The sequence below is a fragment of the Colossoma macropomum genome, unplaced genomic scaffold (genome assembly GCF_904425465.1).
Source record: "Colossoma macropomum unplaced genomic scaffold, Colossoma_macropomum, whole genome shotgun sequence".
In the NCBI taxonomy this organism is placed as follows: Eukaryota; Metazoa; Chordata; class Actinopteri; order Characiformes; family Serrasalmidae; genus Colossoma; species Colossoma macropomum.
Window position 1 is genome coordinate 16137785 of NW_023494796.1, and position 25102 is coordinate 16162886.

A 25102-nucleotide genomic window follows, 5' to 3' on the forward strand; every position below is an offset into this window, starting at 1 on the left:
CACTGTGGTGCATCCTTTGGGAGAAAACACAATTTTGCAGTATTTCTGTGTTTTCATCCATCAGTATTCCTTTATTTATTTATTTATTTATTTATTTATTTTGCTCGCCACCACCCCCCCTCATCGGAGGACTATTAAAACCTTTTTATTTTTATAAAACATTTTTATTTGTAACACATTCATGAGGGAGGATATATAAGCAAAAACAAACAGATAGATAGACAAAAACTAGAAAAGAAGAAGAAAAAAAAATACATAAAATTACTAATTATGTTAGTAAGAATAATGACAAGTTAAGCATTGGACTTGATGAAAAGCAAATGTTCACAACACCAGTAGCGTCATAAGAATTAGCTTTGTTGTATAGCGATAGAATTCTCTGTGTGTGTGCGTGTGTGTGTTTGTGGGTGTGGTAATAAAGGGGGGAGAGTTTATGATTATATAGAGTAGTCTGGAACTGGCTATTGGATCTCAGTATATCAGCTTCTCCAGTAAAGTTGATTCAGTGGGAAAATTACTGTTGTAAGATGTTAATAACTGGCGTCCAGGTCGAGTCAAACTGAGTATTTTTGTGTTTGATGGAAGCAGATATTTTTTCCACAGATATATGATCCATTAGTAAATTTTTCCAATGAGTGACAGTAATGGTGTTTTTTGTCTTCCGGTTCATGAGGATGGTTTTCTTGGCGATGGTTAGGGCTGTGAGTAGGGTGGTGGGAGTTTTCTTTGTCAAAATGATTGTTGATATGTCTCCTAACAGACATAGTTCTGGGGATAGGGGAATAGTGATATTTAAACAGTGCGCTAATTGATTAATAATTTCTTGCCAAAAATGTTTTATAGGTGTACAGTGCCACATGACATGGATATAATTATCTGTAGTATTCTGTGTGCAATGAGAACAGATTTCAGTGCTGGTAAATCCCATTTTTTAAACATCTTTTGACCAGTGTAATGTATTCTGTGGGTGGTTTTATATTGTATGAGCTGTAGTTTAACACCTGTAATCAAATGTGTATTATTTCTGCATATCTGTAACCAGAAATCGGCACTGTATTCATCAATATTCCTAAGAATCTGCTGATACTGAGGACAGATACCGACACTATTAATTTGGTAATAACGGTACATATATTATTGTATATACTAATTGCATATAGCAATTCATGTGCATTGGTAATAAACAAAAATAGGATTTCCTAAGCAAATGGCTTTATAGTTTTGTATACTGAGTTATTTACATACATATTAGAGCTGTACAATGAGCACATACGTGATGTCCAACAAAACTGTTGGATATTATGATGAGAATGAGAAACAATAATTTATTTTTAAAAATACTGTGTGCCCCTGACTTGAAGTGATGCAAGTACAGACCTTTTTTTTGGATGTGTAAACAAAAATCTAACCAACCTTTTCTTCAAGCAAATAGCAAAATACAAAATTATAAAAGCACCTTTTACTATTGTGCAAAAAGAAATGAACTACTAACAGCTCTTTACATCAGAACTGCACATTTTTGTGCAGTGAAAGGCTGAGAAACACTCAGTTACCTCAAGAACCTTTTCTATAAAGCCTACACAAACAAATAAATATATATTTATTTTTCACTGAAATCACAGTGTCAAATGGGGTTCAGACTTGAAAGACCATCAAATAATTAGTTGGATCACAGAGGCTCCCAAAAGAATAGTATCTTTTATCTATGCCAAGTAAATGTCTAAATGTCACATGTATCTGTAAATATTTCTCTGCAAAAGGAATGGGATAGAGTTATGGAACAGAAGGGAAGGCAGGGAAACTGGGAAACGGCATTGGGCTAATGTTTTTAGGCCGTCGCATAACCCCAATCATCAATTCATCCATCTGAAAATATGCCACAGGGCTTATCTGACACCCAGGAAAAGACACTTGATGGGTTTAAGCCCTCACCCCTTCTGTTCTTTCTGTCCACATGGGACTCGGAGGGGGTTTTATGCACATTATGTGGGATTTTTTTTGTGGAAATTTATGCTTTTTGGGAGGAGGTTGTTGATTCTATCTCTTCTCTGACCAAGACATACTTCCCCATGGGCCCTGAACGTCATTTACTTGATGATACATGATAACTCTAAATTCCCCATTACAGAAAGATTCTGGAAGATATGGCTGGCTGGTTTAACTGCAGCAAAAAAGTTAACGTCCAGCATTAACTACCCCCTCACATCCTGTCCATATGTCACTGGCTCTATAGCTTATTGGATATCTTCTATCTGGAACCATCATCTACAAGAATTAGCAATACTGCCCCCAGAACTCTTGATGGAATATCTTCACAGACCCTTGCGTTCGCTTATATATAAGATGTGTTTAAGTTGTGAATGATGTAACTCAAATGTCATGTGTCCTGTGCTGTATCTATGATCGGTTCTTTTTTGTAAGTCCCATGTGTGTGTGTGTGTGGGTAGGGGGGCTGGAGTGGGGGGTGGGGGGTGGGTAGTATTTGTTTGTGCTTTTGTTTCTAAATAGAAACATTCCCTTTACTAAAGAACCTTTAAAGAACCATATTTTTAAGAGTGTAGAGGTCAAGTCATTAAAGTCTTCACTGCAGAATGTAAATACATATTTATTTTTATGCAGGCCGACAAGCATGAATATATATTTTTCTTTGATTTTGTTCTAGTTATTAAATAAGTCTGTTGTGACAGTAGCCGCTACTACCTAGCACACTTAAAACATTATACTGAGTGTGAGAACAATCCTAATTTTGATGCATTTTTACAGGCTTGTAGTTCAGGATGAAGTTATTTTTTAACAGCGCACATGTTTTGTAATTGGACAATCACCCGAATGGTTAAGTTACTCGTCCCTCACGTGGGACAGCAGTGTTCAATCCCACTGTAGAAAAGCTTTCATTAGGCTCCTAATGGTTTCTGCTGGCAATGAAATGACGTCTCTCTGATGCTGCGTGCATGAAGTAATTTGATCTGTCCTGTCATCAGAAAGTTACGTATATATATATATATATATATATATATATATATCACTGTTGTTGGAAGAAAACCTACTTTACTTTTAATGTAAGTCAATGGAACCAGTCTTTTGGTCCATTCATCATGAAATTTATAAACAATGTAAAGGTCAACAGGTATTTTCAAAACGGACATACGAGGTTTTCTTCCGACAGCAGCCATACGTATGTATATATGTATGTAAAGCGTGACCTGAGCCTAAAAGCTTTTGTTACCTCAAGAGAGCAGTGGTTCCTTCTATACGTCTAATGTTCATTACATCAATAACATCCTGGACTAACATTAACTCAGACTATAACTGACTACACAGCAGGAGATGAGTGATTACTCAAAGAAGCCTGACTCAGCTATTCAGGTAAGGGGCTCCTGTTAGAGTGCGGTTTACATTGTTTCTATGCTGCAATATCTGTGCCTATCTGTGGCATACTGAAAAACCAGTACCATTAGTTAAATTCCATCCACTTGCTTGCATGCACACATAAGTCAGTAGCATCCATGTCAGAAAAAAGGATCAAGATGTCAGTATTCTCTATTGCTGATATCAACACTACATTAAAATGCCAGTCTCTGCGCTGATATGGATAAGGTAATGGTACAATTCTAGTACTAAGCTTCCAAAATTTTCTCCCACCTCCAAGATACTGTGTTTCTGCCTGATGTTGACATAATAGATGAACTTGTGCAGTGGTTCTAGCTCTGGATGGGTCAGAATTTTTGAATATTCAAGTAGTCATGAATGTTTAAACAACTGAATAGTAAATTATCTAAAACATTATTCGAACTCATGCTTAATAACCACAAGATGTCTGAAGTCTGTTCTTTACTAGAAGAAACTGGAGAGCCTCAGAGTTTCTTAATCTGTTTAATTCAAAGAAGGAATCATAGAAAAACAGATAGCAGATAGCTAAAGGCCTCTGCACACCAGATAAAAAGTACTGTGCTGCACTGCCAGAGGAGAGGATCTCTCTGTGGTGCGAGGCAGCAGACAGCAAAGAGTGTAGCTATAGCACATAAGAAGAATCACAGAAAAGCACGGATAAATATCAAACTCAGGCCACAAATTCACTGTTTCAGATCTAAAAGAGTTGAGGTGAAATACAAATGCATCACTGGCAACGTGCTCACTAGCAGTGCACGGTACACTGGTTTGTCCATCATACCGGTTGAAATTCTTCATCAGGTTTCCTCATACTTGTAAGCCACAGATAAGCACAGATAACGCAATGTACAAACAGGGCACATTAATGGTGACAGTGATGCTTCAGTCACATTTCAAATGAAAATGAAAAGGCAGCAGACCTCTCGCTGTCTAGTCTTTGCATCTGAAGTAGTCCACTTTTGGGGTCAGCCTAAGCCTAATATGGACACCAAACAGACAAGGCCTGGCAGAGGAGCCACCTGACTCGGTCAGCTGCTTCAGACAGCATTGTAATCTCCAGGCCTTGTCTGTTCAACAAGCTGTGGACCAGCTGGTGCTGACAGTATGGATGACTTTAATATTTTCCAAATTCCTGCATGAGCGTACGGGATGCTCCTATGACACAAGTCACTTGAGAAATTCAATGAAGCTGAAGTCTTATATAAATTTTCCTTTTGCCTTACATGGTGTAGCAGTTTCTTTCAAGCGCCTGTACAAGTGCCAGAATGCCACTGCTGCTTCATTTAATGTGGAACGGAAACATTTGAATAAAAAGCTGCAAATAAAAACAGAAAACAGTGATTTATAAATGTAATTTGATGTGTACTTGAATAAAAGCAGTTGAAACAGGAGCAATTTAAGACCAGGAACCTTATGAAATGTTCCAAAAACATCTTAAACAGGTGATGTGATCATGCTTGGGTATAAAAAGAGCATCCAGGCAAGGTGTAGTCCTTACTAAACAGGGATGAGTCGAGACCCACCACTTTGACAAAAATGCATCAGCAAAAAATCCAAAAGTTTACAAATAACTGTCCTCAGCCAGAGATTCCTAGGATTTTAGGTACTTCACCCTTTTACAGTGCATAATGCCATTAAAACATTCAGGGAATCCAGAGAAATCTCTGTGTGTAAAGGACAAGGCCCTCGATGCCATGATCTTTGATCCCTCAGACGACATCACCACATAAGCTTGGGAATAATATGACAAACAATTGTCAATAAACGCTGTCCATCGCTATATCCACTTAGTTTATGTTAAAACTGCACTACGCACAGTGGAAGTCCAAAAACGCTGCCGATTTCTCTGGGCTCAGGCTCATCCGAAATGGACTGATGCCCACTGGAAACATGTATTGTGATCTGATGAGTCCACCTTTCAGACTGCTCATGGAAATAATGGACATTGTGTTCTCTGGGCCAAAGAAGAAAAGGACCATCCAGATTGTCACCAGTGTAAAGTTCAAAAGCCAGGATCTTTCATGGTATGGGCGTGTATTGTTAACCTGCACATCTGTGAAAGCACCATTAACACAGAACACATTCTGAAGCAACATACACTGCATTCTAGACTACGTCTTTTTCAGGGACGTACATGCTTATTTTAACGTGACAATGGAAAGCCACATTCTGCATGTGTTATAATAGCAATCATCAGAGTGCGCAGGTGCTAGACTGGCCTATCTGCAGTTTAGAAATGTCTCCTATTAAAAACCTGTGTAAAACACAACAATGAAGGTTCTGTATGGTTACACATCTGAAGTTTTGTATAAAAGAAGAATTTAGCTTTCAAAAATGAAGTACTTTGTGTCTTCAGTCCACAAACAATTATGAAGTCGTTAAAAGGAAAGGTGACGTAACAGTGATAAACATCCACCTGTCCCAACTTTTCTGGAACGTGTTTGAGGTATAAAATTTTGAAAGAGCGTATATTTTGAAAAACAATTTTCATAAGGTAAAATATACTATACTGTGTTTTGGTACTGTTTTTTATTTCAATACAGGTCAAGCATAATCAATCAATGCTTTCTTTTGGGTTTGTATATATATACATATACCACCTCCTTGTTTCTACGCTCATTGTCCATTTTATCAGCTCCACTTACTATATAGTTCTACAATTACAGACTGTAGTCCATCTGTTTCTCTGCATACTCTGTTAGCCCCCTTTTACCCTGTTTTTCAGTGGTCAGGACCCCATGGACCCTCACAGAGCAGGTACTATTTGGGTGGTGGATCATTCTCAGCACTGCAGTAACACTGATGTGGTGGTGGTGTGTTAGTGTGTGTTGTGCTGGTACGAGAGGATCAGACACAGCAGTGCCTGCTCTGTGAGGGTCCATGGGGGTCCTGACCACTGAAGAACAGGGTAAAAGGGGGCTAACAAAGTATGCAGAGAAACAGATGGACTACAGTCTGTAATTGTAGAACTACAAAGTGCCCCTATATAGTAAGTGGAGCTGATAAAATGGACAATGAGCATAAAAACAAGATCATAATGTTATGCCTGATCGGTGTATATATATATATATATCACACACACTCACACCTTTTGGCCATACCACCCACTACTAGCACTCATGTTGAGGCACTCATGTTTTTAGTAGCAAAGTATATTATGCAAATATTCAATATTAAACACACTTTACAGTCCTGTCTAAATGTAATGGTGTTTCACTAAATTGATAGCCTGCAAATTTTCTTCCTGACTTTCAGTGATGCAACATGAATAATGATTTCACTGTTTCAATACTGACACGTGGAACAATTAACTGAGTATTCAAGTATGTGTGCAAAGCCATAGTGTTGAAGTGGATGTAAAACTATGTTCAGAAATGTTAGTGCAGCAATCTCTGTATCAATTCACTGCAAGAGGTCATTCACAACATATAGTGATATTCATATTGATAATGGCACAGACTACATTCACTGTTCTGTCCATTAGCACACTCAGAACCACAGCCCTGCGGCAACCAGGCACTTTTTGGCAATTCCGTATTCTAACTTTAATAATCCAAATGAACTCAAAGCGTTAACAACATCACTTCCCCTTTCCTCCGGGAACGTATTTTTCATATTCACAATGTAATCAAATACACCGCAGTTCAGTTTGGAGAATCAAATCCTCTCTAATGTGGTTCTGTAGACTAAACACAAGCTTCCCTCTTTTTGGTCTGATGGCAAGCAGCTCACACACTCTCCGCACACTATTCCCTTGATAGTAGTGTTCTACAAAGTGACCTTAAGAGCAGTGGACTATTAAGGGAATAGGAAGGCGTTTGAGACGGACCTGTTAAATGTCACGTTAGAGTGAGTCCTGAGCTGAAAAGAGTCTCTCAATGTGCTCAAACAGAAAACTATCTCTCAAAATTGTCTCCTCGAACACATTCGCTCAGACAAAACTGAGCAAGACAATCACAAGACAAACCAGCTGTGTGTGAGAGTGACTGACAGGCTCCACTAGAAGTTTTATTACTAATAGGAGAAAACAGGCAATGTTTGCTGTCTTTTATAGCTATGTACAGACAGTCATTTGACATATGGTATATTTTATGGCTAATATTACTCTTCACAAACTCCTGTTTGCTCTTAAGAGACACTGCATGAGTCACATTTTCTTATTTTATTATTAATTATGTGGGTCATATTGAGATGTATTTGTGCGTAAACTAACAGCTGTGTGAGGGTGTGTGTATGTTTGTTATTGAATTAGCCACAAGGAGGCCCCAATTAACAAACTTCAATCCTATTTTCCGGAGGACACTCTACTTCATTCTGAGACGGGGCTTAATTGGTTTGCAGGAAAAAAAGCCCATCATTTATTTTCCAGTCAGTGACTCAGTCAGTTTTTAATGCATACTGTATGTGTGTATCAAATGAAAACGGGACTGTCTCTCAGAATAACAAGCAGAGCCAAAAATAGTTCGCTTGTTGTCTTACAAGCAAGAAAAAAGTGTAGTGGTGCAACCTGCTCCTCCCTCTTCTCTCTCTCTTTATCACTATTTGTGCCTCTCTCTATCTCTCACTCTCTATACCCCCTCTGTCTTTTTACAGCGCTAACTATCTGTCTCTAACATCCCTCCATCTCCCTCTTTCTAACTTTCCCATTCTGTCTTTCTTTGTCTTCTGACTTTTTCTTTCTCTTCCTGTCCCTTTTTCTTGTTTTCTCTTTCCCACTCTCTATCTCTCTACCTCTTTTTCCCTCTATTATCTTTCTTGCTTTGTCTTCTTTTTCTTTCTCTCCCTTGATCTCTTCCCTCTCTTCTCTATCTCTCTATCCCTATCTCCCTCTTTCTCTCTCTTGTTCCCTCTCATTCTGTTGTCTCTCTCTCTTCTGTCTTTCTTGCTTTCTCTTCTCTCGTTTTCTTTCTCTCCTCTCTCTCCCTTCTCTCTTTTCTCTGGCTCTCTATCCCTGTCTCCCTTTCTCTCTTGTTACCTCATTCTGTTCTCTCTCTCTCTCCTGTCTTTCTTGCTCTCTTTCTTTCTCTCCCTCTCTTCTCTTCTCTATCTCTCTACCCCCTCTCCCCCTTTCCCTCTCATTCTGTTCTCTCTCTGTTCTGTCTTTCTTGCTTTCTCTTCTTTTTCTTTCTCTCCTCTCTCCCTTCCCTCTTTTCTCTAGCTCTCGATCCCTGTCTCCCTTTCTCTCTTGTTACCTCATTCTGTTCTCTCTCTCTCCTGTCTTTCCTGCTCTCTTTTTTACTCTCTCTCCCTCGCTCCCTTCCTTCTCTTCTCCATCTCTCTACCCCTTTCCCTTTTTCTCTCTTGTTCCCTCTCATTCTGTTCTCTCTCTCTCCTGTCTTTCTTGCTTTCTCTCCCTTCTCTCTCTATCTCTTTCTCTCTTGTTCCTTCTCATTCTGTTCTCTCTCTTTCTCTCTCTTGTTCCCTCTCATTCTGTTCCCTCTCTCTTTCTCTCTCTTGTTCCCTCTCATTCTGTTCTCTCTCTCTCTCCTGCCTTTCTTGCTTTCTCTCCCTTCTCTATCTCTCTATCCCTCTTTCTCTCTCTTGTTCCCTCTCATTCTGTTTTCTCTCTCTCTCTCTCTCTCTCTCTCTCTCTCTCTCCCTCTCGGTGTTGGCTGTCTCTGAAATGAAGGATCGCTGCTGTGGCCTCCAAGTAGGACAGTGGTTATTCTCTGACCGCAGCAGATCACATTTGACGGCTAATAGCCGCCCAGGCAATATCACCTAAGATCATTCCGGCAAATCATTAGACGTTTGACCCGGCTGACGAAGCACCAACAGAGCGCTTTAATCGTCTTTAACGGCACCAAAGGGAGATGTTAATGCTGTTGTCATGACAATGAAGTGAGATCATCAAGTCGTAGTGCTTTTTTGCCGTGCAATTACAAAGATGGTAGAGATAAAGAGCGAGATGGAGCCACTTTAGTTGGTTTGAAATCTACAAACTAAGCAACAGCCTCAACGTTTCTTCATTCAACATTAACCCTTTCAGATCTACATTAAAGCCTTTGTACTTTTCCATGACTTTTGTGTTTTGCATAATTAAGTTGTCATTTCTGCATCGACATTAAGTTTTACATGTCCACAGATTTAAGACAATGTCAAATAAAAAAAAAACTCCTCAAAACTCCTATTCAAGATATTAGTCCATAAAAAACCTCAATAAAAAATTCTCTGTACTATAATAGGAGATCTTCATCCATAAATAACTTCAAAAACACTTTTATACATTAGGAGATATTATTCCATAAACATCACAAAACACTTCTATGCACAATAATAGGAGATATCAGTCCATAAACATCACAAAACACTTCAATAGACTAGAATATAAGATATTAGTTTACAAATATAAGTTCGTAAGTATCAATGAACACTCCCAATAGTGGATGACCGATTATCGGCTGAAACAAATAACTCTCTGCAAAGAGATGTTAACAGGAAACAATTTAAACCTCTATTTGGTTTTAGGGTCCACCTCTATTTGGCGAGTTTGCTGGGAGTGACTGATCCATGTTAGAAAATCTCCTCTCACACATTTCAGCCAGAAGGTAAGAGCCACACTTTATATAGAAACACAAGATCAGAATGTAAATGAGCTTGTAATACTCAGTTTATGTAACAATGAGATGCAGCCTTTAAGTTTACACTGTTTGTCTACATACAAACACTCAAACACACACACACACACACACACACACACATACATATATATACATATATATATAATGTTAGAGGCAGACCGGTCAGCACAATTGGCTGATAGCTGTTAACAATCGAGGGCAGGGCTGGATGCCACATTTAAAGGTGCAGAGATGATTCTCAACAGCAAAACAAATACACCCCTCCCTTCAGTGCTCCTTCAGAAGATCCGCCCCGGAAATTCATGGACGCAAATGCACACAACACTTTTTTAGATCCTCATGGCCATAAAAGCCTTCATAAATGTTGTGCAGACAAATGCCATGATATAACGTTAGAGCAAACAACGATGTAACTAAGCTGAGGGTTAGCAAACTCTCACTACAATTGCTACTGCAAAGCTAACAACAAACATCAACAAACCGGTCAAAACAATACCGACCTACTGATTCTGTGAAACAGCAAAAATAAGTTAATGTTACCCACATGTCAAGAAGAAACAAACATCCTCATCCTTTTCATGCCTTCAGCTCTTAATGAAGCTTCTTTTTCACCAGCTGCTTGTTCTGCCAAATCTGTAGGCCATGAAGCTAGTGCAGCTTATATATGTGTGTGTGTGTGTGTGTTTGTGTGTGTATGTATGTGTATAAAACATGTTTTACATGATCTGCATATCACTGCATTCTATTTTTATTTACATTCTGCACAGCGTCCCAACTTTTTTGGTAATGTACAACCCCATTTCCAAAAACATTGGGATGCTGTGCAGAATGTAAATAAAAATAGAATGCAATGATGTGCAAATCATATAAACCATATTGTTAAAGGAAAATACTACAAAGACAACATATCAAATGTTGAAACTGAAGAATTTGATTGTTTTTTGAAAAATATATGCCCATTTTCAATTTGATGCCAACAACCTGTTCCAAAAAAGTTGGGACGAGGGCATGTTTACCACTGTGTTTCATCACCTCTTCTTTTAACAACACTCACAAGATTTCAGCTGCTCAACAGTTCAGGGGCTCATTTGTCAGATTTTTCATTTAATGATGCACCCAATGTTATCAGTGGTGACAGGTCTGGACTGCAAGCAGGCCAGTTTAGCACCCATACTCTTTTAATATGGAGCAATGCTGTTGTAATACAAGCAAGGCCTTTCTTTGAAAAAGATGTCGTCTGGATGGCAGCGTATGTTGCCATAACATTTATATATCGTTCAGCATTAATGGTGCCTTCACAGATGTGCACGACACCCATGCCATGTGCACTAACGCACCACTATACCATCATGAATACTGGCTTTTGAACTGTGCACTGATAACAAGCTGAGTTGTCTTTAGCCCAGAGGACACAGTGTCCATGATTTCCAAAAAGAATTCCAAATGTTGATTCGTTGGACCACAGGACATTTTTCCACTTCCCCTCAGTCCATTTTACAATAAGGCCCAGAGAAGGTGGCAGCATTTCTGGATCCTGTTTATGTACAGTTTCTTCTTTGAGTTTTAACTTGCATTTGTCGATGCAGCAACTAACTGTTTTCACAGACAGTGTTTTTCAGAAATGTTCCTGAGCCCATGCAGTGATTTCCACTACAGAATCATATCTGTTTTTAATGCAGTGTCACCTGAGGGCCCAAAGATCATGGCCAGCAAACACTGGTTTTCGGCCTTGTCCCTTGCATAGAGCTCTCAGAATTTTTTAATGATATTATGTACCATAGATGATGAAAAGCAAAAGTTCTTTGCTATTTTATGTTGAGAAATGTTATTCTTGAATTGTTGCACTATTTGTGGTGAACCCCTCCCCATCTTTACTTCTGAAAGACTCAGTCTCTCTGGGAGGCTTTTTTAAACCCAGTCATAATACTTACCTGTTGCCAATCAACCACCCGGTGTTTTTTTTAGCATTATACAACTTTACCAGCCTTTTGTTACCAGCGTGCCAACTTTTTTGGAACGTGTTGTTAGCATCAAATTCAAAATGGGCCAATCAGCTTGGTAGTTACACCATGAAAGCCCCTGTCATTGTGAAGATCTGCTCAAGCACTGTATCCAGAATAACCTGATTAAAATCATGTTTTTCAGAGTTTTATTTGAGCCAGGTGCTACAAACTATGTATGAGTTTTTTTGTCAGATTTCATCAGCGATTTCAAATATGTGTTTGAAATGGTAATTTGATCTTCAGTTTAAAGTATTTTGGTGTCTCCTCATTCAGAGAGAGGAGTCTGGTCTGGCTGGAAATAACTGCTTGGCAGCACTGCATAGATGGTCAACAAGTGAACAGACTTTCCTATACAGACTTTGTTTTAGCGCTGTTTTGAATTACCAGACAAGAAATAAACACAAAAATAAATGTGTTAGCATTTCTTATTCCGTCTTGAAAATATATGATCTTGTGATGTAATAACAATGTATCATATTGTGAAATTTGTTTATACACCCCTGCATTACACTCCTAGTATCATTTCACCTCTAATAGTCTGATGACAAAAGGATATAATTCACATCGATATCTCTGGTATCACTGGGAAAACCTGCATCTCCTTCACTCAGCACTGATTCTCGATGGGGCGGCTGGTCTGATTGGATTAATTAAATTCAGTCCTTCAAGTGCTCATCCAATGAAAGCGTTGCCTCCTGAGACTCTTCTGTCTGATGTTAATGTCGATAAGCCCAGCTGTCATGAGTTCTTAAGCATGTCTTAGAGTTTCCCTGTTTAACTGTACTGAGTATTGAATGCAGTGAGCTTGATTCGATGTATGTGCCACACATGAATGAAGTAAGCAGTAAATCCTGACTGATCATGTCTGTGTGATTTTACTGATTCGGAGAAAACGTCTCACTTCTAAATTAAACTCCACCACCGTGTTCCTATGTGTCCAGGCAATACAACTGACCATAGATCAGGGCTACATAACGCTAACATCATGCAGCATTAAATCTCACCAGGCTTCTTTTTATGACTAACTGACCCTCAAGGAATTTTCCTTCTCTGCTTTCCTTCTCAGATTTGACACAAAACCACATGGTGCAATTGAGAAACAGAACTGTCAGTACTGAACCTAATCAAACCAGAACTGAAAACTAAACCAGAACAGTTAGATTACAGAAAAAAGTCCAATAATACAGAACCAGATCTGACAATACAGAACTGGAACTGAAAGTACAGGACATTTCAATTCTAGGTTGTATACAGTACGAAAACAGGTTATATGACGTAACAATAGGTGAAAGCTTTCAGCGCATTATAGATCCATTTTTAAGAGGTTCTTTAAAGAGCCATTTACAACAGGGTTCCATCATAGAAAAGAACCATTTAACCATTCAAATAAACATTCATGCATTCAAATGAAACATTGCCATGTTTCTATATATCCCTGTTGCCTTTGCTAAAGAGCCACTGAAGTAGGGATGTGCATGGTACTTGAGTAATCAATTAACTGTTTGAAGTGCCAGTGTTTGAATACTTAAATCACTATTTGGGTTTCATTTCAAAGAACAGAATAGTAAAATGTGGTAAGATCTCTTGTATTTGCAAGTGTTTTATGATATACTTTTCTACCTGAAACACAAGTGCCTTAATTTTAAGCATGTAGCCAAGAACATGTTGTTAAGGATGTGACTGAGAGGATGGTGCAACCTGGAGGTAGCCTCCTTTACTTATCCAACATGAATGAAACAAAATGTTTTCCTCAGCCTCAGCGTGCTTACACCTTATATGGATACTCAAATAGAAAAATGCACATCTCTACTCTGAAGAAGCACTTTAAAGGATGTAGACCAAGTGTTAGCCACAGAAACAGAGCAAACAGTACAGAACCAGAAGTGTCAGTACAGAACCCAATCAGACAATACAGAACCAGAACTAGATCAGACAATACTGAACCTAAATAACCAGTATAGGACCAGATCTGACTGTAGAGAACAAGATCAGCTACTATAGAACTAGGGATGAAAGGGTTAGCGGTTTCACAATAAAATTCCTGACATTAGTATTTCGCGGGGGGTCACTGGAGCCTATCCCAGCAGTCACTGGGTGGAAGGCGACATTAGTATTACCGTTTCTAACTTTAATTACCATTAAAACTGTAGTTGTTAAATGCGCTTTGCAAAGCTCATGTTAAATACTGTCCGGCATCAACCAAAGTTAGCAGCAATCTCCCAGACACAGGCAGGCAGTGACAGGCGCTCTGGAGATTTCTCAGCTTTCTGAAAGTCTGAAGTGTGGTCGCATTTTGGTTTTCATAAAAGTGCAGAGGAGAATTTGCCTGAAGACGTTCACCCTGTCTGCAGAACATGCAAAAAGAAAAACACTGCAAAAGAGGGTAATCGTTCAAAGCTTAGAGTCCTCTTCGTGACCACCACCCACTACTTTATAGCGAAGGTGTTCTGATGAATTGTGCTACCTTGTCTAAATGTCCTACTCTAGCACACATTTACAGGTAGCTCTGTACACAAAAGTCTACGTAGGATGTTTTGATAGCTTAAATCTCCCTAACCGAAAACACTACCAGCATTAAAACTACAAAGCTGAAGTTGGCTTCTTTTTCAAACTTTCCCGATCCACCTTAAATCACGCAGCCTATTAAGAATGAATTCCATGTTCGTTCGTATTTGTATATTCTTGAAACAGAACATTGTGTAGACCAGTTTATTCCCTTCTTCTGTATGGATATTCCAGTGTAACGACGATGTGACTGCATTGTTTGTATTTATCTGAAGTTCAGTAAATGGTTGAACTCTTATGAAGTCTTGAGTCAATTAGTCTACTTTGCTTTTGGGGGAACTGAACACTGGAAAACACTGCTTTTTAATTTGCCAGCTAATTAAATTTAATTTAATTTGCCAGCATTGTCATGATATTCTGAAATGACCTACAAATTAGCATATGTTATACCAAGACCGTCAGGTTATGTTCAGACTGACAGCCTAAATCTGATTTTTGGCATATCCAAATTGTATACAGATGGATTTTTGATAGTCTAGACAGCAAAACATGAAATGTGATTGGCAAAAAAGCACATATGGGGTGGTTTGAAATGCGATTCCAATCAGATTTTTTTGCGAAATCATCTCAGCCTGGACGCTCTGGCCGCGGATTTCTAAGTGTCTTTTGCGTCACTCGCAATGTGACAAACAATGACGATGTCATATCCAGAGTGATAGAAAAGCTGGGATTCAGGAACAGCACCAAAGACTCATGTTTATGCCAGAGAATTTTCATGAGTTTGGATGGCAAAATGATGCACCTCCATCTCTCCTGCATCTGCGTTTGAAATCTGCATCAACAGCATAGCTACGTGGTTACTGACTATGTCGTGAACACAGCAACCTATGCAGGAACTATATGAACTAGTACAGTCAGAATCAATACTATAGAACTATATGGACCAATACAGAGTGAGAACCAATAATACACCAATATATGAGACAATATAGAACCAAAACCAATAATACAGAACTGCATCACTATGACATAACAATAGGTGAACCCTTCTGGTGCATTAATAACCATTTTTAAGAAGTTCTTTCAAGAGCAAGAACTAATAATACAGAACTACATAAAACAATGCAGAACCAGATCAGACATTCCAGAACTAGAACCAAGAATACAGAACCAGACTAGCATGTAGAGACAAAGTCACTAGAAAACCAGAACCAATAGTACAGAACTCTACGAGACATAACATAATGGAACCAGATCAGAAGCAGAGTTGTCAGCACAGAACAATATAGAAGCAGAACCAAATGAGACATTACAGAAGCAGAACCAGATCAGACAATAACAAGACAAGCCAGCCACGTCTAAATCGCTGATTAGAGACAAAGACAGCCAAAGAAAGAAGGAAAAAGAAAGAGCAACTCTGGGATAATGAATACAGACAAGAGTGAGGGAGAAATAGAGAGCAAGAGGGTGAGAGATTAAGACATACAATAGATGCTCTGCTGTGTTGAACTGTTGAAGAAGCTCTGGAGAGCGAGCTCTGAGGCCGGTGTAAATAGGTCTCTCTCAGAGCCACACTTTTGGCAGTGAATGCACTGTGCTCTTGGAAGCCATGGATTTTTCCTGGCTTATCTGTAGTCACCCTCTGCTTCAAATGTGTGTGTGTGTGTGTGTGTGTATGTGTGTGTGTTTATACAGTGCCTCCATCTTTCTATGTTCTCAGTGAAACCAGCTTAAGGCAATATCCAAGCCAGTGATTTACAGTAATATGCAATTTTCCTCATTCCCTCCCCCTCTTCTCTCAGCACTCGTCCTTTCTCCCCATCTTTCATAACATCCAAAAAACCATGAACATCCCTCTCCTGAAACACTGACATGAAATGAACTTTGATATTTTGAACACGCGCCGAGATATGTTTATAGACCACAATAAAGGACGGTCCCAACAGGCCAGTCAACAATCAGATCTATATTTTATCTTGTCATGTAATGCTCTAATATATCTTTCAGATGCGGGGCGTTTCTGCTTTATCCACACAACACTCAGTGGGGCTCACATGGTAACTATTACACAAACAACAGTCTCCAAATGGAGGAAAAAGGAACCATCAATAACTTCAGAAATGTCAGAATAATCAGGTACATGATCACAGAGATTTTATAACTTGCATTGCCCAAATTATTCCCTCGGAACTGGGAAAGGTTTTCGCTGTAGTTTTCACATGCAGCATTACGTGACTTTGATTTTGAGATGTGGTGTTTTCTGGTCAGTTTCAACACAACTGCATGGACATCAAGAGGAGCCGCTGACATGCTGAATGCCCACAAGCCCTGCTATATCAGCAAGCGTCCGCTTACAAGGCGTCCTTTAACTAAATAACCAAAAGAGAGAGTTAACATTACAAATGACATTTGGTGAAGTGCTTTTGGTGATAAAACATAAACCATGCTATAATAAAAGGTAGACTGACTGATCTCTAACAGTGTGGAACAAACACCAACACCCATATTATTGAATTACACTGGTGTTGAATTAAGCTAACTCCTACAATGTTAGGTTTATATCTACGGACTTAACCATTACGATGTAAACAAAGTCATTCAGAGCGATTTGATGTGAAAAGCTCCATTTTACAACGTATGGGGTCAGAATTGTTCACAGTGGTGGTGACAGGAACCAAACATCTTAAGAGTTTAATGCCTCTAAAAGCTCCCTCACAGAAAGTCATTATGAAATGTTTACGGATGCGCCTGAACTGAACTGATGCCCGAGACATTGTTTTATGATAGTTCTGAGATAAGGTTTGGCCTAAATTGTATTTGCTGGGCGTTGTAAGGCAAAACAATACCAAAATAAACTCACTTTTTGGATTTACATCTATTTGATCAATTATTGACACTACATTTGAAAATGTAGAAGGTGTGTAGGCTCACTGGTCACCTTGTAAGCTTCTCTATAATACATGATTTCACATCAAACATCTACAGAACTGAATTAACACCAAGTCTGAAATGAACATCTACAGTATCAGGTGAACTCAATGTTCATCTAATACTGTTTTAACTTACAATGTTAAAAAAAAACTCTTACACTATTGAATTAGTCCATTATGAGCCAGTTTTCTCAGACACTCTTGGACTGAAAATAATTTCCAATTGTGATTCACAACTGACACCACAATTTAGTCCAAAATTAGGCTTAATCCATTTCTGGGAAACTGGCCCCTAGTGTGTAATGAACATCTGCAGTGTTGAATTAACACATTCAGTGTTGAACGAATAACTACAGGGTTGAGAATTAATTCTTACGCTGATCATATTTGTCCAGCTGGAATTATAAACTGTAAACTATAGATAATTCAAGGGCGTTCAACACTGTAGGCCTTAAACACTGTGGGTTGGTTTCGTGAACGTGGATTAAACCTAAATCTTGGACTAAAAACAAAGGTAATGATGTGTCACCATTAACAATGATATGTTGTGTAGGTTTTAGCTTAATCTGAGCCTCAGACTGGCCCCGTAGGTTTTAATTCAACACAATAAGAGTTAATCAAAGAGTGGAGGATTTAATGCAACACTGTGAGAGCTCATTAAATACTACAGGGCTTAATTCAACCCTATAAGAGCTCATTAAAGAACGCAGGGTTCAATTCAACACTGTAAGAGCTCATTAAACACTGTACTCATCACTGTGGGTGAATTACATGGTAATTACACAGTTTTTTCAAAATATCTGCATAATAGGTTTGGCTGACAGGGTGATGTAACAGATAACCTGATAGCAATGTGTAAAAGTTCATAATTGCCGTTTTGGTAAAAGAACTGAGAAAGAATTAGGGAGGACTAATTTACCATTAAACAGCTTGGGAAACTTGGGTTCACGTTTAAGATGTGTGCTTGCATACCAGTAGTCAGTTTCTCACACAGAGAGAGAAAGAGAGACTGGGGGGGAAAAGAAACTGCCTGTTATTTCTCTACACTAAGCACTGTAATGCTGGCTTTACCGCACAGATTCCCCTTAATTTACTTTAAGTGAATGGAATCAAAAATGAATGTTGACGTTTTGGATTTTCAGCTCGCTTCAAAGTGACTTACTGCAGTAAAAAAATGCTAAAATGACTGGATGGTAGCGTAGAGCAGCTAAGTTAACTCTAACCTGGAGAGAAAGTTCCTCTGCTCCCCGTCTACAGCCGTTGTTCTTACAAAAAAATGTAATAAATAATATTTAACAAAACATACACATAATCCATGCTCTTTTACTCTTAAAACATTGAGTGATAAGGCAGCCTTTTAAAGCTCTGATATTATCACTAATCGCAATTTTTTTACTAGAAAATACCGTGCCAATTATTTTTAGATATCGCCCAGGCCTACTGCATAATTCAATTGCTAAGATCAAAGTCATTCAGAGTGTTTTGGTGTGTGTTAAAGCAGCACTACGTAAGGTAATATGCTAAAATATGGTGTGCGTGCACTGTTCCGAGTTGCTCTGTAAAGCCAGAAATAAAGAAGTCTGAGTTGTCGGGTCATATTTTAAGGGGGTTTTTCGGACTTCGTCATAAATCTTTATGTGTTAATGTCACAAGCACAGGCTCAAAAAGAAGGTCCAGCTTGACGTTTAGGTCTCAAATACAACCTTAACATTATACTGCTGAAGATAAATGTTACTGCTTGTAAGATTTGGGGATTTGGAGATTTGGACCCCTTCCCCATGCAGATGAATGTGAGCAGGCTGAAAGAATATTCAAAGAGAACTCAGTCAGGATGTAAGGCTGGACGACTTTTAAAATCTACATGACTTTTAAAATCTTAACAGGTTTCTAAAATGAAGAGCATCACAAACTTAACGTCAGTTTGTCACAGAATTTATTGTCGTCTTTTTGTTGTGAGGGCCCTCACACGAGATGACAGGGCAAAGAGAGAGTATAACCCACACAGCGGGTTTGGGCTACGAATAAGAACTCAAACTTCCAGACGTCCTCAGAGATCACATGACACCAACAAAGCTAAACTTACTAGATCGGACCTGTTTGTGCTTTTACACATAACGAAAACGAAAAGTGCGGATTAATATGGGGCTGAGAAATGTTGATTTCACAGCGAGAGCTGGAGAAACATTTCACTACAAACTGGCAGCTGAGCTGAAATTGTAAAGAAAATGCACTGACGAATGGATCAGTACATCATAAACATAACAGCCTGTGTTTTACACGCAGCTCCTCTGTCTCCGCGCTCTGCTGTTCAGGCGGTGTTCATGCGCATCTCTTCGCCTTTTTCTCTGCTCTTCTAGCTCTCTGTTTGGCTGTTGTTTGAATCACTCGTTGAGTAAATCTCTGACCTTTTCACACTGCAGGACTCGTGAACGTTTTAAGTCGTAAATATCAAACGTCTGATAATATCGGTGGGCCTCCGATCACTTCAGAGCTTAATCTGAGGGCTAAAGATTCACTCGTTTCTCCGCTCACACTACCAGATCATCCACACCATCAGTCGCTTCTGATTGAGCTCCTGATCTGGAAAACTGCCTCATATTGTGAAAATTTGTCACAAGGGGTAAATCGGCCTTAAAATTTGGTATAAAATTGTGTAGTGTAGGCCCAGCTTGCGTGAATCATCTACTATTGTCGTCATGACAATAGTAGATAATTCACTTACATCCTACTTACATCACATTACCTCAAACTAATAAATTTCTGTAAGGTAGCTTTCAGTGCAGTTAAACACTTTGGACGTCTGGTTCCTATCACCACCACTGTGGACAACTCTGACTCAGTAAGCTCAGTAAGTAAGCAATTTCACACCAAACCACCCCAAATGACTTTGTTTACATCTTTCCTCAGAATTCCTCTTTAATTCAACTGTTAATTTAAGTCTGTAAGAGTTCATTCGACACTTCACTCTTAAAAAAGGTGGTACTTCAAGGGGTCTTTAGTTAAGGGAATGGTTGTATTTAGAACCATGAATTCTACGTAGAACCATTTCATGCTTAAATGGTTCTTTTCATGGTGAAACTGCTCTTCAGGTTGATGGAGAATGTGTTATATATGTTTCTATATAGCACCTTTTTTGAAAATGGCTCTACACTCTCAGAAAAAAGGTATGAGACTGTCACTGGGGCAGTACCTCTCTTGTCACTGGGTTGGTACTTTCAAGGGTACATCTCCATACCTTTGGTCCGGGAACGTAACTGTACCATAATCCATTGCAATTATATTTTCTAAGTTGTACTGGCTCCACACACACCCCCTCATCTTGTCTGATTGTTCTGTTTTGAAACATTAGGCCATGAAAAGGTACAAATATGGACTTTTCACTGGGAAAAACTTATTTAAGATACACAACTGGACCTTAAAACCACTGTTATACATTTAAGGGGCACATTTATACTGTTTGTACCTTAAAGAACACAAAACGTATCCGCACAGAACCTTTATTTCTAACAGTTTAACTCAGTCTGTGCTCACTTAACACTGTAGCTGCTAATTCAGTTCAGCAGATGTTGACTCAACACTGGCTGGAAATTAAACTCAGTAGATGTTCACTGAACTGGCAGTTAACTCAGCACTGCAGGTGTTGTTCCAGCACTGGGGAGTCTCATCTGAACGCGTGGTAAAATGTGAAACGGTCTCTGTCGTGTTCACTCGGCAGTCAGAGCTCAGAGGAAGCACTTCATCATCACATCATCATCATCATCATCATCCCGGAGAGAAAAACAGCCCAAGTGAACATTAACCGCGCGCGCAGGCGGCTGTTTCTCCTCCAGAGACTCGCTGTAAAACTTGAGGAGGTGAGCGCTCATCAGCAGCAGGGCAAAGTACGGCCACCGCTTCCCTCTCCACAACTCCATAACCTCCTCACCCAGTTCTCCTTCTCCGATATGAGGACATTTCCACTCTTTCAGAAACACGAAGAGCCGCTATTCCTCACAGAAAGTGTGTTTGTTTGTTGACTGAGAGCTTCACTGTGCGCTCTCAAGTCTCCATAAAACGAAGCACTGCGAATTTTTTAAGAGATTTTAACAGTTTGTGAGAGAAAAAAAACGTGTTCAGTCCCTCTGTTTTCCCCTCAGACGGCCAGCCGTGTTGGCCTCGCTGTGATTTAGACTCGAAGCTTCCTATTCGACAGCTTCTCGTTCGAATTCTTCCGTTCCACCTTAAATGGTGCAGCAGTTACGGTTTGGCGACTCATTTAAGGTGGAACGGGAAAATTCGAACGCAAAGCTGGCGAATAAGCAAATGACTTGAGCCTCTTGTGATTTAGGCGGGAAACAGAAGTGAGAGGACGGAGTTAGCAGCCTGCTAAAAGAGTATTATTAAAAAAGGTGGACTTACCCGGAGAGACACAGCCGCCGCGAGAGAAAACCAGCCTGTCTGGATGCTCCGTCTCTCTCTCGGTCTGTGTGAGTGAGTGAGTGTGTGTGTGTGTGTGTGTGTGTGTGTGTGTGTGTGCGCGTGTGTTGGTCTCGCGCTGAACTGACAGCGATCTGAACGCGCCTCGAGCTGCTCACGCGGCGTCACACTCAACAATCTCCGTGAGCGCTCTGCTCGGAGCTGCGCGCGCGCGTCTGTCTTTGTTCAGTGTAATGTGAGGCCATCACTTAGTAAAGTGTGGGAACGAGATAGTTCATTTGTGATAGTTAAGTCACAGTCTCGCACTTTTTTGAAGAAGGAATGTCAACAACGGGTCGAAGGACCGAATATCAATGAGAAAACACGGTATAAAACCACGTAAACACACTGAATATATGATACAGTGGGGATATTTGGCTGTTCCTCAAAATACAAATGTCACCGTCCATTATATCAGTAATGGTATGTTATGGAATGGTTATGGTTTCCCAGCCTGACCAAGTTGGTCGATCAACACAAGGATTCTGGTTGACCAGCATGACCAGCTTGATCAAGTCGGCTGACCACTATTGTGAAGCTTGGTCAAGTTTGTCACACAGCCAGACCAGCTAAACTCAAACTCATTTGAAAATATATCCAAACAGCTAAGTTTATCTGTTGACCAGCACAGAGTATGTTTTCATTTAGTCTAGCTGGATTTCCAGCTTGTCTACCACCTGGAGAGTGGTCATCAACCCTGTTCCTGGAGATTTACCTTCCTGTGGAGCTTCAACCCTGATCATCCCCACCTTATTCGTCTAATTACTAAGGTAGGTCTCCATGAAAAGGGTTGGTGACCCCTGACCTAGACCATCAAAGACCAACTTAGATCTCAAATGAGCTCCGAGCAAAAGTTGGTCTTAGCAGGATTTTTTGTCAGGAATTTTTTTTTTCATTTTGTTCATTTAATTTTCCATAAGTTACACAATAAAAATGACCTGAACAGTAACATACAATAAATGTGTGGCCTTAGTAATTAGTAAGGCTTTGTAACGAGTATTAATTGTGACAGTTAAGTTGTAGCCATGACTAAATAAGGAAATGAATAGAAACAAAATCCTAATGTGTGGCCACAACATGATGGTTAACTTAAGATTAAGTCGAGTTAAGTCGCAGCTAAAACTTAGTAAAGCTTGGGAACGAGATAGGAAAGTCAAAGCCATGACTTACTAAAGCTTTGGAATGAGATAGTTAAGTCATGGCCACAACTTAATAAAAAGCTTGGGATCAAGATAGTTAAGTCATGGCCACAACATATTCAAGCTCAGGATTGAGATAGTTAAATCTCAGTGGCAACTTATTAAAGTTTGGGATCAAGATAGTTAAGTCACGGCCACAACTTAGTAAAGCTTGGGAGTGAGACAGTTAAATTATGTCCACAATTTAATGAAGATTAGGAATGAGATAGTTAAGTCACAGCCACAACTAAGTAAAGGTTAGGAATGAGATAGTTAAGTCATGGCCACAACTTAGTAAAGGTTAGGAATGAGATAGTTAAGTCATGGCCACAACTTAGTAAAGCTTGGGATCAAGCTAGTTAAGTCATGGCCACAACTTAGTTAAGCTTGGGAGCGAGACAGTTAAGTCATGGCCACAACTTAGTAAAGCTTAGGATCAAGCTAGTTAAGTCACAGCCACAACTTATTAAAGCATGGGAGTGAGATAGTTAAGTCATGGCTACAACTTAGTAAAGGTTACAAATGAGATAGTTAAGTCACAGCCACAGTTTCGTAAAGCTTGGAATGAGATAATTGTCATAATTAAGTTGTGGCCAGGACTTAGTAAGACATGGAGAGGGAACAGAGTCTTAATATGAGGGCAAAATTTAGTAAACTGTGGGAACGGGAGTCTATATGTATTAAGTAGCAAAAAATGTCTCTTACTGGAAGTGAGACCACTAAGAGAATTTAAAATATGCAATAACAGAGTACCAGCAGATATCAGCAAACTGACCGAGATAGTTAGATCACTGCAGTGGCTTAGTAAAGCTTGGGAATGAGATAGTTAAGTCACAGCTATTAAAAAGCCAAAAAGTGAAATGAAAAAGCAAATTAAATAAATTGTATTTAATGCATCTTAAATCTTTTTTTAATGCCATTCTCTAAAAACATTTTTTTGCCATTTCCACATATTTTCAAATGTATTTGATTAATACACTGTACATACATGCTTTCTATTTAGGGTTTGAAAAAAGTATAAGGGTCATTTCATGAACTTGTCACAGCCACACATATCATTACACTGTAGAAATCTTCACTTTATAAATGTCTGAGTAGCATCGCTACAATATTACAAATTATCAACAATCACTTCTATGGTTTGTTATGCCTGAGTTAATAGTGGTGTTCACCTCCCATCTTCGCCTAATCACAGTTCATTTTAAGTATTTGTAGCTTGTAACAGAGATTCAAGTGGCGTATTCTTTACTTTGTATGTTGCAGTTTTACAGTGAAGCCTCCTTTAAAGCCTAGCTAAATATTACTGGAGGAGCCTGTTAATAGCTGTTCAGCCTTGACCCAGTTAAACAACAATTACTAAGCCAGCTCATCGAGAATGAATTTTACTTTATTAATTTTCTTAATTAAGTAATCATGACAGTCTTCATTGATTTATCTGTTTGCTTTACAGAAATACACAAATGCAGACTGTTGGTTTGTTTGTGAGACAGTGAGAGAGCGAGAGATGTTTAGCTCTTTGTGGGGACCAAGTGTCCACAGAATGATGGAAAACAGAAAGAACATTGGACATTTGGCTGGTCCCCAGGAGAAAAAAATGTGCATGCGTTTGTGTGTGCATATGTGTATGTTTCGTGTGTGTGTGTGTGTGTGTGTGTGTGTGTGTGTGTGTGTGTGTGTGTTTTGAAGCCTGAGGGCAGCTGAGCTTGAAGGTTGGGGCAAACTAGTGGGTGGAAGTTCATTGGGCACTCTAAAGGCTACTGACTGAGAGCTGGAGGCTCAGTCCCAAGTGGCTCCACTAGAAAATGGACCTTAGATAGACACACACTGTTCATATATGTACTCAGTGACCACATTATTAGGCACATATATGGTTCCTACCGTTACCATGTACTGTATACAGCATATGTGAATTCAATATCACTAAAATGTCGAATGACTTAAAATAGTATTTTATTGAAATGGCCACATACTTTGTAATTCAAACAATGGGTCACCTGCTCTTATGTTTAACAAAAAATAATCAGATTAGACCTATTAGGCTATATTGAAATCACAGAGTC

At 39.2% G+C, this 25102-nt stretch overlaps 1 protein-coding gene across 1 annotated transcript in view; it reads right to left on the minus strand.

The window, feature by feature from the left end:
- Positions 1–21916, minus strand: part of npy1r (neuropeptide Y receptor Y1) — a 43874-nt gene extending 21958 nt beyond the window's left edge. The window contains exon 1 of the mRNA XM_036582958.1: positions 21808–21916. The gene's annotated coding sequence lies outside the window, so the exon portion shown is untranslated. The remainder of the gene's footprint in view (positions 1–21807) is intronic.
- Between the last annotated feature and the right edge of the window lie 3186 nt (positions 21917–25102).